Source organism: Pholcus phalangioides, unplaced genomic scaffold, assembly GCF_987345545.1.
Source record: "Pholcus phalangioides strain wild (caught in Gottingen) unplaced genomic scaffold, Ppha-v1.0 ptg000003l_1, whole genome shotgun sequence".
NCBI lineage: Eukaryota > Metazoa > Arthropoda > Arachnida > Araneae > Pholcidae > Pholcus > Pholcus phalangioides.
Window position 1 is genome coordinate 44,130,527 of NW_028301596.1, and position 11,582 is coordinate 44,142,108.

The following is an 11,582-nucleotide window of genomic DNA, read 5'->3' on the forward strand; positions in this document are numbered from 1 at the left end:
AAAAATTGATGGTTTATGTTTAGATGTAACAAGAACTACACAGGAACAAATTTCCAATAGATTTACTACACGTACTCACATATTCCAACGTGTACAAATTCTTTAGAAATTCCGCAGAGGAATATGGACGAGGTGCACGAGCGGTTTAGTAATAGTACTACTGCCCCCCTCCAAGCATCCCATGCTCTAAGTGTATTTTGTACGACCTATCTAAGAAGCTCCTGCGAATAAAGTTTGGGTTGTGACCCTTAGCTCAAGAATCCCACACTGTAGGTGGATTTGTGTGAACCGTCTCGGAAATCCCCCTGTGAATCAAGTTTGGGTCACGACCCGTAGCTCAGGAGCCCCCTTCTTTTATTGGATTTGAACTACCCACCTCGGAAGCCCCTGCAACGCAAGTTTGAGTCGCGACCCATAGGATAAGAACCCTTGACCTAAAGATCCATATTTATCTTGAAATTCTATATATCTTTCTCTTCAAAAAAAAAAACTACGTACTACAGTATAAAAATTTTTTTTTGGATGTTATCCTTCAGCACTCCGCTTCCATCTTGCAATAATAAGAATTATTGCCTTTAGAGCTCGATTAATTCATGTCCGCCTCTGAATCACTTTCCAGAAGGACCTCTATTTCTCTTCCAGAAAGCTTTTGAATCATTTTGTGTGAAATAAATTATTAAGCAAAACAAAAAATGCGTTAAGGGGAATTAAGTGCACGTAAATTTTCCAAAAAGAAACACACACACTTTCGAATTTTTTAATTTTTAAATACTATGACATTTTCTGCGTATCACTGTGTGTTCAGTTTTTTTTTACCTGTAATAGAAATATTTTAAAAATATTTCAATATAAACTGCTGGTAGGCGTAAAATATATTTGTGGATGAGCTCTGCATGTATGTTTTAGTAGTGTAGTAAGCATTTACTAATGTATGGGAATGTTCTTCACTAAAATGCTTTTTTCACAAAACTACGTTTTTTGTTTGCTAAGGAGCATTTTCTCGAACAACACTCATTCACATGTCTTGAAAATTTGTGTGTGTCTCATAATACTACGGTGTTACATACTTCAACACGAGGAATTTTTATTAAAATTATATGAAAAACTTTTATGGCACAAGATATGGATAAATTTTGGTAATTTTTGAAAAAGCTGCAGATTGTTGAAGTTAAGATTCGAGAAAAAAATAACCAACAATTAAAATCTTTTAAATGCTCTCGATAAATTGTATAAAAATATCTAGAGTATTTATGAGGGGGAAATTGGGTACTTAAATTGAATAGGAAATTTTTTAATGTTTCTTAAAGAAAGGAGATTTTTTCCATTGGAAACCATGGGAAGCCAAAATCGTGCACCAAACCTCCTTAGAAAAAATGAGAGCCTAAACTTGAATGTTTTCATTCAAGCAGCAGAAAATTGAACGCACTGTACATTCTAGGAGATTATCTTTTCTGTCTGCATGTAGGAGATGCAACTGACCCCTCTCATCACATAAAGAGACACCTGTTAACCCGAAATTGTGACAGAATGAAAAGATCTTCGGTACCTCATCTTCCTTAAAATAAATTCTGCTTCGTCCGATTGTGAAGCTAGTCATTTCAGTTTTTGGTCAGTTTGTACAGTTGAACTTCAATGGGAACCACCACCACCATTTATTTTGCGGAATTCCGGGACTGTAACGAGTATGGTGTAATAACGAATCACGGTTTAATGTATAATCCTTAGAAATGGAAAATTTGGTCATTGAAAATTTCTTGCGCTAAGCGGAGTTGGCGATACGTCGGGGTGGGGCGGGCACGCTATAACGCTGTTCGAATGTATTTTTATTGTGCTTTTCAGTGTGCATTAAAACGTATCTTCAAGTTTTAGGCCATACTTGGAAAGAATGAAATGATGTTCCGTGGGAAATTTCTTTTCATTTTCCATTAGCTTTTCGGTTAACGATGGTAATTCCAAAACGAATTATTTTCGTTAGCCGAGATATGACTATCTGAATGCGGTCTCGCACAATTTCGGTAAACACTTCACAGTTCGTGATAAAAATTAATAATATTAAGAGAAACAAACATACATTTACTGGCATCATTCCACCGAAAGTATTTGATTCAAGCAACATGTGTTTTTTAACTATTCGTCGAGCAGAAAATAAACTTGATGGAGAAACGCCAATAAAAATGGGTTTAACGTTATACGTTTGCTTCAAGAAAATGTTTATTTTATTGCATTATTTTTAAATATTGCTCTCCCTTCGTAGTCCTGGGTTCAAATAAAATTATAAGTCCATAACTAACATTACAGCATATTGGAAACATTTCTCACTAACGTTCAACGCAGCAAATAAATAATCATATCAGTACACACTTTAGACATTGGAAATTAGCATTTCTATTAAAAAATTCATGAGAAATCGAAAAAGCATTTATAAAAAACATAAATATTAAAAGAAGTAATATTCAAGATATCATAAGAATGATAAATCAATTCCAAATTAAAAAAACAAACATTTCACTGATGCTATTCTAATTCAATTAGGTAAAAATAATTTAATAAATTTCAATTTAATCACTTACGGAAATGTTTTCCAAAGATAATATAAATAGTTGTAAAGTTTGAAGGATTATAAGTTATTGGAAAATTGAAATCCTCTCTCTCCCTGTTCTCTTTTTATCTCCTTTCCCCTTGAATTTATATATCTCTAGGTGTTCAAAGATAATAAACTTTTATCTCGGAAATTGAATTACCACTTTGTCACTGGGAATATGTTCCCGAGAGTAAGAAGCCATCGATGAAGTAATTGATAAACTAATTAAAGCTAATATAAATTTTAAGAAAATTAACCGGTATTGGAATCAAAAGAACGCTCGCGTGTCAAGATTCGAAGCAGGAAATGCGTCTCGGTAAAATTTCCACTAATTAATTTCTGAAGCATTAATATGCAGATTAATTTTACTTCATTCATTGTTTGTTTTTTTAATTTATTGAAAAAAATTCATTAGCTCTTCATCAGCAACAAAATTGAATGAGATAAAGATTTAATCTGCATTTAGTAACAAGTCAAAATGTCATTAGAACTTTTTTTTTGTTTTTCATTTCGTGCCCTTAAATTTTTATAAATTTCGAAAATTTTGTTAAAAACAATGTTTATGATAAATATGAGTTTTTCATAAGCAAACATTGATTGTTCTCTATGTAACCGATTGATTATGATATTAAATGATATTCCAAAAGTGTCGACTATTGGAAGAAAAATTTATATTCTGATTATATCTGATGTATTCGTAGAATAATACTCCCTATATTTACCAATGTATTCCAATCATTCTTGGATGAAATTTTAGGAAGTATTAATTTGAATTATTCGTTTGATAATATTTAATTATATCGCGTTGAAATATTGAATATGTTGTTATTTAGCGATTTTAAATAATTCTGGTAATTTTGTTCAGGAATGTTTATATTCATCGCATATTCTCAACTAAATCCAATTATTTGAGAAAGTGTAACCAATTTTTTTTTTCGGCAAAATCATATGCAAATATTCTATAGTGTTTGCAAGGGGGTTTTAATTACTTGAAATTTTTTCAAAGTATTCTTCTAAAATTGAACGATAACATTTCGGTTCATATGAGTGCATGTAATTCTTGATATATTAATATTTTTCTTCTCTGTTCTGACAATAGATCAACTCTGGTTAGTAATACAACAAAGAAAAATATGTTTCAAATTTTTTAATTTAATTAAAATGTTGTTGGAACACGGGGATTTCTTTGATTGAAAGGCATTTCGCAACCTTAAATTACAATAATGATAAAAGAAAATGACTAGGATTCGTAAAGATTTTCATATTGGCTTGAGATTTGTGTGGTCACCCCTTGTCTAAGCCAGCAATTTTGGCAAACTGTTTTTAGGAGCGGTCCAAAATAAAAAACTATTGGGGCAGTATAATTTATTATAAAATGCAATAAGGACTCAAAAAGTTTCAACTCAGAAAAAATCTTTTAAATCATTGTCTATTTGAATTCTCACAACTATATTTTGCATATAAAATAATAGAACTCCCACTGAAATGAATTCATTTGAAACAATGAAACTGAAAAAAAAATTAATTAACATTTTAAAATCTGCGGCGGGCCGGATAGAGCTTCTAAGCGGGCCGCATCTAACCCGCGGGGCAGTAGTTTTCCAATCACCAGCCTAAGCAATAGAGCAGTTTAAGATTATAATGACAAAAATGGGAGGTACGTGTGTGATCTGAAATCGATTGTTAGGTCATTTTTCTTCCTTGCCTTGATAATTTTACATTGAAACTTGAAACTTTTCCTTCCAACAACACTCTTCTACATAGCTAATATGCGTTCATTTTGTAAATATTAGAGCTTTAAACAATAAAGACAATACAGAAACGTTCATTTCGTAAAACAAAATGTACTAAACATGCAAACATATTTTTTTTACTATATTAAAACTATAATATAGAATTCGTAAAAATATAAATCATAATATGAATTTCAAAATATACCATATTTTCGATATTAATATCTTTTGTGAGAGCTCAGACGTAAAATGCCTATTGAATTTATTTAAGATAATGGAATTATTCAATAATTCATCGCATTCCCGTATCTCAACCCTTAAGTTTTGTCACACGTTCCTATTCTTATTGCGGCAAAATCGTATTTATTCTGTTCTTCGTCTTCCTTTTGTTTGATGAATTAATGAAATACTCCAGTGTTTATCAAAATAAATATCTAATAGTTAATGAAGCAAATCTACTTTTTGGGAATATTTTGGATGGTTCCGTCTTTATTTGTTAATATATATGTATTATATATATATATATGCATTTTTTTATCGATAGTATCACCATCGAACTTGAGTTCTATTATCATGTTATTTTCCAAATAAAATAGGTTATTGCAGAACATCAAGCAGAAATATCCGATAACGATATTTATTAACAGTCATAGTACAATATTTTTCAAAGTAGCATTCATTGCTATTCATTTATTGCACGTATACTAAAATATACTATATTCCCATTCTGTTACTTCGATCTATAATTGTTTGCAAATTATTTGGCTAAATTCGAGTTTCAACTCATGAGAGAATAGAAGAAAATACCCCATTATAAATTAAGTATAAAAATATTTACCCATAATGAAATTTTGATGAATTTCATTCGATAAAAACCAATTCAAAAGTATTATCATGGGATAAATTGAATGTGAAGGTATATTTGACACAATTTTCACTTCATTTTTCTCGGAGTCAATTTTTTAATATTAATTTCAGCAAAAAACTCATCTTTAAAGCTGTTATTATCCCACACAATGGATACTGATTGACAATCATTATCATTGATAATCGTAATAACTTGAAGAGAACGAGACTAAATAAGTATGTAAATAGCATATATGCTGTATTTTCCTGCGTACGATTTTCATAGGTAAAAAATTAATTATAATTAATTTTTATCAAATAACATCTAAATTTCTCAATGCGGATTATACAGAGTACATACAGCTACCAACATGAACCGCATTTACTGGCGAACAATTGATCCTAGAGGCATCCTAGGGAAGAGCCCCAAGGGCTGGAAAAATTATGAAAAAATTTAATACCTGCACCTCACCTAGAAACATATAAAAACAAAACAAAATTAGCGGCGAAATGCAATTATTGAAGCCGCAAAAAATTATTAAAATGACAACATTTGGCTACCCATCGCCTCTCGCGCTTTCTGGCGCGATTTCTTTTCACTATTTCTTTATACTATAGCTGTGTGTGTGTGTCCTCTTTTACTTTTCTTCCTTCTTTTTTCCTTTTTTTTCTATGCTGTACCTGTCTTGTGTTGTTTGAATGACGTTACTCTAGGGTTGGGGGAACTTTGAATTCATTCTTGGCTTCTATTGGCGTTAAAATTTTTTTTTTTTTGAGTGACCCGTAATAAATCCGCTGGATTTTTGCATATTTCAGCGCATATTTAAATAAGTGGTGTTTTTTTCAAACTTCTTGATGACGTCACCTTGAGAATCCTTTCATTGTGAGATGCTCATTCATGTTGCAAGGGATCGTATAGTTATTAAATTAAAAAAAAATTGCTTTTCTATGCGGATATTCAGTGTTCGAAACCCCAATGAGAAAGTCATTGCCCTGTCTCTCCTGGCGCCAACAAAAGAAATTCCACGTTTCTGAGTGTAATTGGGAATGCAATTCACTGAGGTATTCGAATTCAAAAAACGAGGGAAAGTTAAGGAGAAAAACAGGATAAATGTGGGTTAAAACGCGTTTTACTTCTTTTTTTTTCTGGAATGTTGAAATAGAAATATACCTATATTTAAAAATTCGTTAAACATTTTTTTCTAATTTGTAGTTGTGAGTAGAAAAACAGATTTTTTTTTCTACAAAAACGTTATTTAACCCGTTCCATTCATTAAGATTTCATAATAGATTAATGAGAAAATTGGCTATTTTTGAATTAAACGCTGCTGCAGATTATACGTTGACATTTATTCTCAAAGCTTTGAAATTCGCATCTGTGGGTTATACCTAGCAAATCACGGAACATAAATTGCTTGTTGTGTGCGGTCTACATTCCATATTTTTCTCCATGCAGTTAACCATGTTCTTTACTAGGGATACCAGACGTCTGCATTTAGTTCAGGTAGTCCGTGATCCCAAGTCCTGCCCATGCCTGTACAGAATCGATATAACACTTAAGATCGATAATAAAAAAATTAATTTATACAAAAAATTCACACGCTTTTAAAACATAAAATTTTAATTGCTCGACTGTTCGGCGCGTTTCGGCTCTACAATGGAGAGCCGTCATCAGGACCTCGTGGTCAGAAATCACACAAGTGAGTCGTTGAAGAGGTGATGTCTATGAGAGTCCGCCTTTGTATTTGCTGAGGCCGAGGGGTATTTGGATGCGAATTGGGGCGCCATCTGTTGCAAAGACTCTGTCTCGACTGAGGTTAATAAAGCCTGTCCAAACTGAGATGAAATAGGTGGGGTGTTCCTTCCACCATTAACGAGGAAATCCTGGCATGTTCTGATGAAGTATCCCTCGAGAAAATTCAGTTCGAAATTATGTGTTGTTTCTCTGAAAGTAGACGCCTTCTCAAAATCAAAAATTATGTGAAAGTTGCCAACAGTGTTGGGCAATAGCCGAACTATTTGTCTGTCCCTTCTCAACATGTTTTCGGTGTTTGAGAATTCTGATATTCAGATTTCTCCTAGTTTAGCCAATATATACCCTTTTTCGCAATTCTTGCATGGGATGAAGTAGATACCAGATTCTTGCATGGGGTGAAGTAGATACCAGATTCTTGCATGGGGTGAAGTAGATACCAGATTCTTGCATGGGGTGAAGTAGATAACAGATTCTTGCATGGGGTGAAGTAGATAACAGATTCTTTGTAGGGTGAGATAAGATCTTTGAGTTGAGAAAAGGTGAGTTCATTCGTTGGCTGGAATATTGTATGGAAGTCGAATTTCTTTAAGATGGAAATGAGATAATGAAACTTGAAGAATCGAATGGAAGAACCACAGTGATAATAAAAAATTAATGTTATTCCCGAAACAAATTTGAAAGTCCTATTTTGAAAAGTAGTATTCAAAGAAAAACATTTCAATAGTTCGTACTTGATAAAACATTTCTTTTTTGTTTTTCGAACAAAGTTGAAATTCACGCTGATTCCCCGCTAATTTCCGCTAATTCTTTCAAGACGTCTTTCATATTTATCGTGCTGTTTAAACGCTTCTTTTCGTTTTCCAATAGGTTATTTATCTTCATTTTGACTTCTCCCTTGAAAAACCTCGAATTCTTTAAAAGAGGGGAGAAATTAATTCTTTCACAAAAAAAAAAAAAAAAGTAGAAAAATTAAAACTGATGCTAATTTCACTCTTTTCCCCCTATTTTCCTCCCCCCTCGTTATAACAATTCTTCGGTAGAGAGAGAGAGATCTTCTCTCGGTTTTCTTACCACAGTCAAAACGAAGGAGTCGCCCGCGGTAATTAAATCTAATTATTTGTAAACCACTTAATTTGCAATACATACATGCAAACAAAAGGATTTTAACGAGTTTCTGATAATGGATTCTTTGTTGTTTCTTCCATTATTTCTGCTTTTCATTAATTCTTTTTAACATTTTGCCTTTTCGCCCCTCCTCGGTCTTTATTCGTGTTTAATGCACGCAAAGTTTGATCGCTCTTCGTGAAATTAAACAACAAAAACCAGCTGTTGTTCTTGAAGCTTTACGATGCAAATTTCTCCCTACCTATTCAACTCTTCTCCCCTTTTTTCCGAGAGAAATGTTCTTTTGCATTTTCTCTCTTCTTTTTGTGGATTATTTTCTTTCTTTCGTCCTCACTTAAAAGGAATTCGGAAAGTTATTGTGATAGTTTTACTCACTGAACTTTTACAAAGTAAAACAACCTCTTTTTTTATTCTAGACGCCATGAATAATAGAATAAATTTATGAAGATGAGTAGAACGCGTCCCCGCGAAATTCGGCTGTGGTTTTCCGACTGTTCTTTCTTATCTCGCAGCCCCTGCTAGAAACATAATATGTATTATTCACAACAAGGCTGAACACTGAAAAATGCAATATATATTTTTTTTACCAAGCGCGTTCTTCCTAGCAACAACAAACTAAAAACCCCCTTAAAGACATGATCTGGATCTAACAGCTTTCAGTATTCTAATGATACAGTTTCCTATATGATCATACTATTCGGATGGAAAAATGCAGGATCGTAGTTTTCAGAAATCGAACTCTCTCTCGAGAGAGAGAGAGAAATGTGAGATAATCCCTTGAACAAGAAATGCAGGATCGTGCTTTACAGCAAGGAATGCTGGATTACACGTTCGAGCAACAAATTCAAGATGGCACTATTTCAAGGGAGGAGCAAAAACTGTGGAAGGTTGCACAATTTCTCCGCTTAGAACTTCAAGATATACCCTTTGCTTAGAAATGCTGAATTGCATCTTGAGTCATTAGTAGTGCATTTTACTCTTGAACAAGGATCTTACTCTTAAGCAAGCAATATAGAATCCCATCCTCGAGCAAGAAATGCATGATCTTACACTTGAGTAAAGAATGTAGAATTTATGCCTTGAACCATTAATACCGGATAAAACTCTCCTCACACCGGGGTGAGGGAGCTCATGTTATGACCTTTTCTCCCTCATCCCATACATATATTTGTGTAAATACTAAATCAATACATGCATCTATGTAATGCATGTAGATGAATAAATAAATATGAATTTGAATTCAGAACAAACAATTTGAGAAAGAAATTCGGGATTGTACGCTGGAGCACAAAAATGTAGAATCCCACCCTCGAACAAAGGATGTAGGAATATTTTTTGACCAAGGAATGCAGGAATGTTTCTTGAGCAAGAAATATAGAATACCATCCTCGACCAAGACATGTAGAATACCATCCTCGAGCAAGACATGTAGAATACCATCCTCGAGCAAGACATGTAGAATACCATCCTCGAGCAAGACATGTAGAGTACCATCCTCGACCAAGACATGTAGAATACCATCCTCGACCAAGACATGTAGAATACCATCCTCGAGCAAGACATGTAGAATACCATCCTCGAGCAAGACATGTAGAATACCATCCTCGAGCAAGACATGTAGAGTACCATCCTCGACCAAGACATGTAGAATACCATCCTCGACCAAGACATGTAGAATACCATCCTCGACAAGACATGTAGAATACCATCCTCGAGCAAGACATGTAGAATACCATCCTCGAGCAAGACATGTAGAGTACCATCCTCGACCAAGACATGTAGAATACCATCCTCGAGCAAGGAATGCAGAATTATATCTTGAGCCATTAATGTTGGATTATACTCATAAACAAGAAATTCAGAACCCCACCCTTGAGCAAAAAATGCAGAGTTAGTCTTTAGTCATTAATGCTGAGTTGTGCTTCGTACTCTTGAGTAAGTAATGCAGGAATATTTTCCCCCCAAGGAATGCAGGAATGTTTCTTGAGCAAGAAATATAGAACATCATCCTCGAGCAGGAATATGTCTTGAACCATTAATATTGGTTTATGCTCATGAACAAGAAATTCAGAATCGAATTCTTGAACAAGAAATGTAGAAAATCCCCTGGGGCTATATTAAAATTGTTGTTTCATGACAAGCCGGTACCAGCTCGTGACGTTGACGTTCAACGCATGATGTTTCACTGCTCTGACAGAACCGAGAGTAATCTATACTTCACCACACACCAACTCCCGCTGTATTGGTGTATTGCAATTTACTACCGTTAACGAGTTGCGTTGGAAATGAAAGTGTCATCTATTGGTGGTCGCCTCAAGCTCGTTAGGGGAAAATATCTTGCCAATACTCTTTCCGCGGGATCGAACCACCTGGAAACTCACGGCAACTTTCACGGTGGTAGACGAGCATCTTATCTCCACGCCACTCTGGTGCGCGCAAGCCCGCTTTGCTAGTTTGGTTTCATTTGAATTACTTTTAGAAACGCCGACTCCGTCATTTTACCAAAATGCAACTGTAACATAAAAACATAGAAAGCAATAATAAAAATCCTAACACATAAAATGTTTGAAATTGGTTTTTTAATTAAATGCTAAATGCAAAAGACTTATTACTATATTCTGTTTCCTAGATAATCCTCTTAAATATTTACGGTATTTATATTTTTCCCGTTAGCTAATTGTGTGAGCTAATTCCCTGTACTCTTACAAATACAGTGAATACCTCGGCTAACGAAGATAATTCGTTCCGGCATCGCGTTCGTTTGCCGAAATCTACGTAAGCCGAAACGCGATTTCCCCATTGGTTCTACGGAAAATCGTTTAATTCGTTCCATGCACGGTCCAAAATTTTAAGATAAGGTTTATAAAACACTAAAGCAGTATCGGGGGAAAAAAAACTTAACCAAAACTCTTGAATTAACGGCTTCAAAAATAGGATAAATTAGAATTTAGAGAAAGATGATAGTACTGAAGATCATTTTATTTTTACACTATGCACACAATAAACGTAACACCACAGCCTAAAATTTTCCCTTATCAATCGATACTAGTGTCCCCTTGTGGGCTCGAGTGGCATGGTGGTAAGATGCTCGTCTACCATCGTGAAGGTTGTTGTCAGGGTCCCGGGTTCGAACCCAAGGGAGGAGGATATTGATAAGATATTTTCCCTAACGAACTCGAGGCGACCACCGATAGACAGCGCCTTCACTTCCAACCCATCTCACTAATGGCAGTAAATTGCACTATAGCGATATGGCCAGAGTTGGTGTTTGGTGAAGTAGTGTCCCCTTGGGAAAGCAGTTGATTGATGGCATATTCATGGTCCATCCCGTTGAAAATTTTGAACACTTCGATCATATTGCGTCCATCCAATGTAGACATATTCATGTGCACTATGTGCACAAACCAGTCGAGTTCGTAGGCGTCCCCATCCATTTGTAATTTAGTCAGCTGATTTCTGTGTTTGATAAATATATACAGATGAAAAAGATAAGCTCTTATAATGCCCAGACTATTCACTTTGATGCTGAAAGTCTTGCACT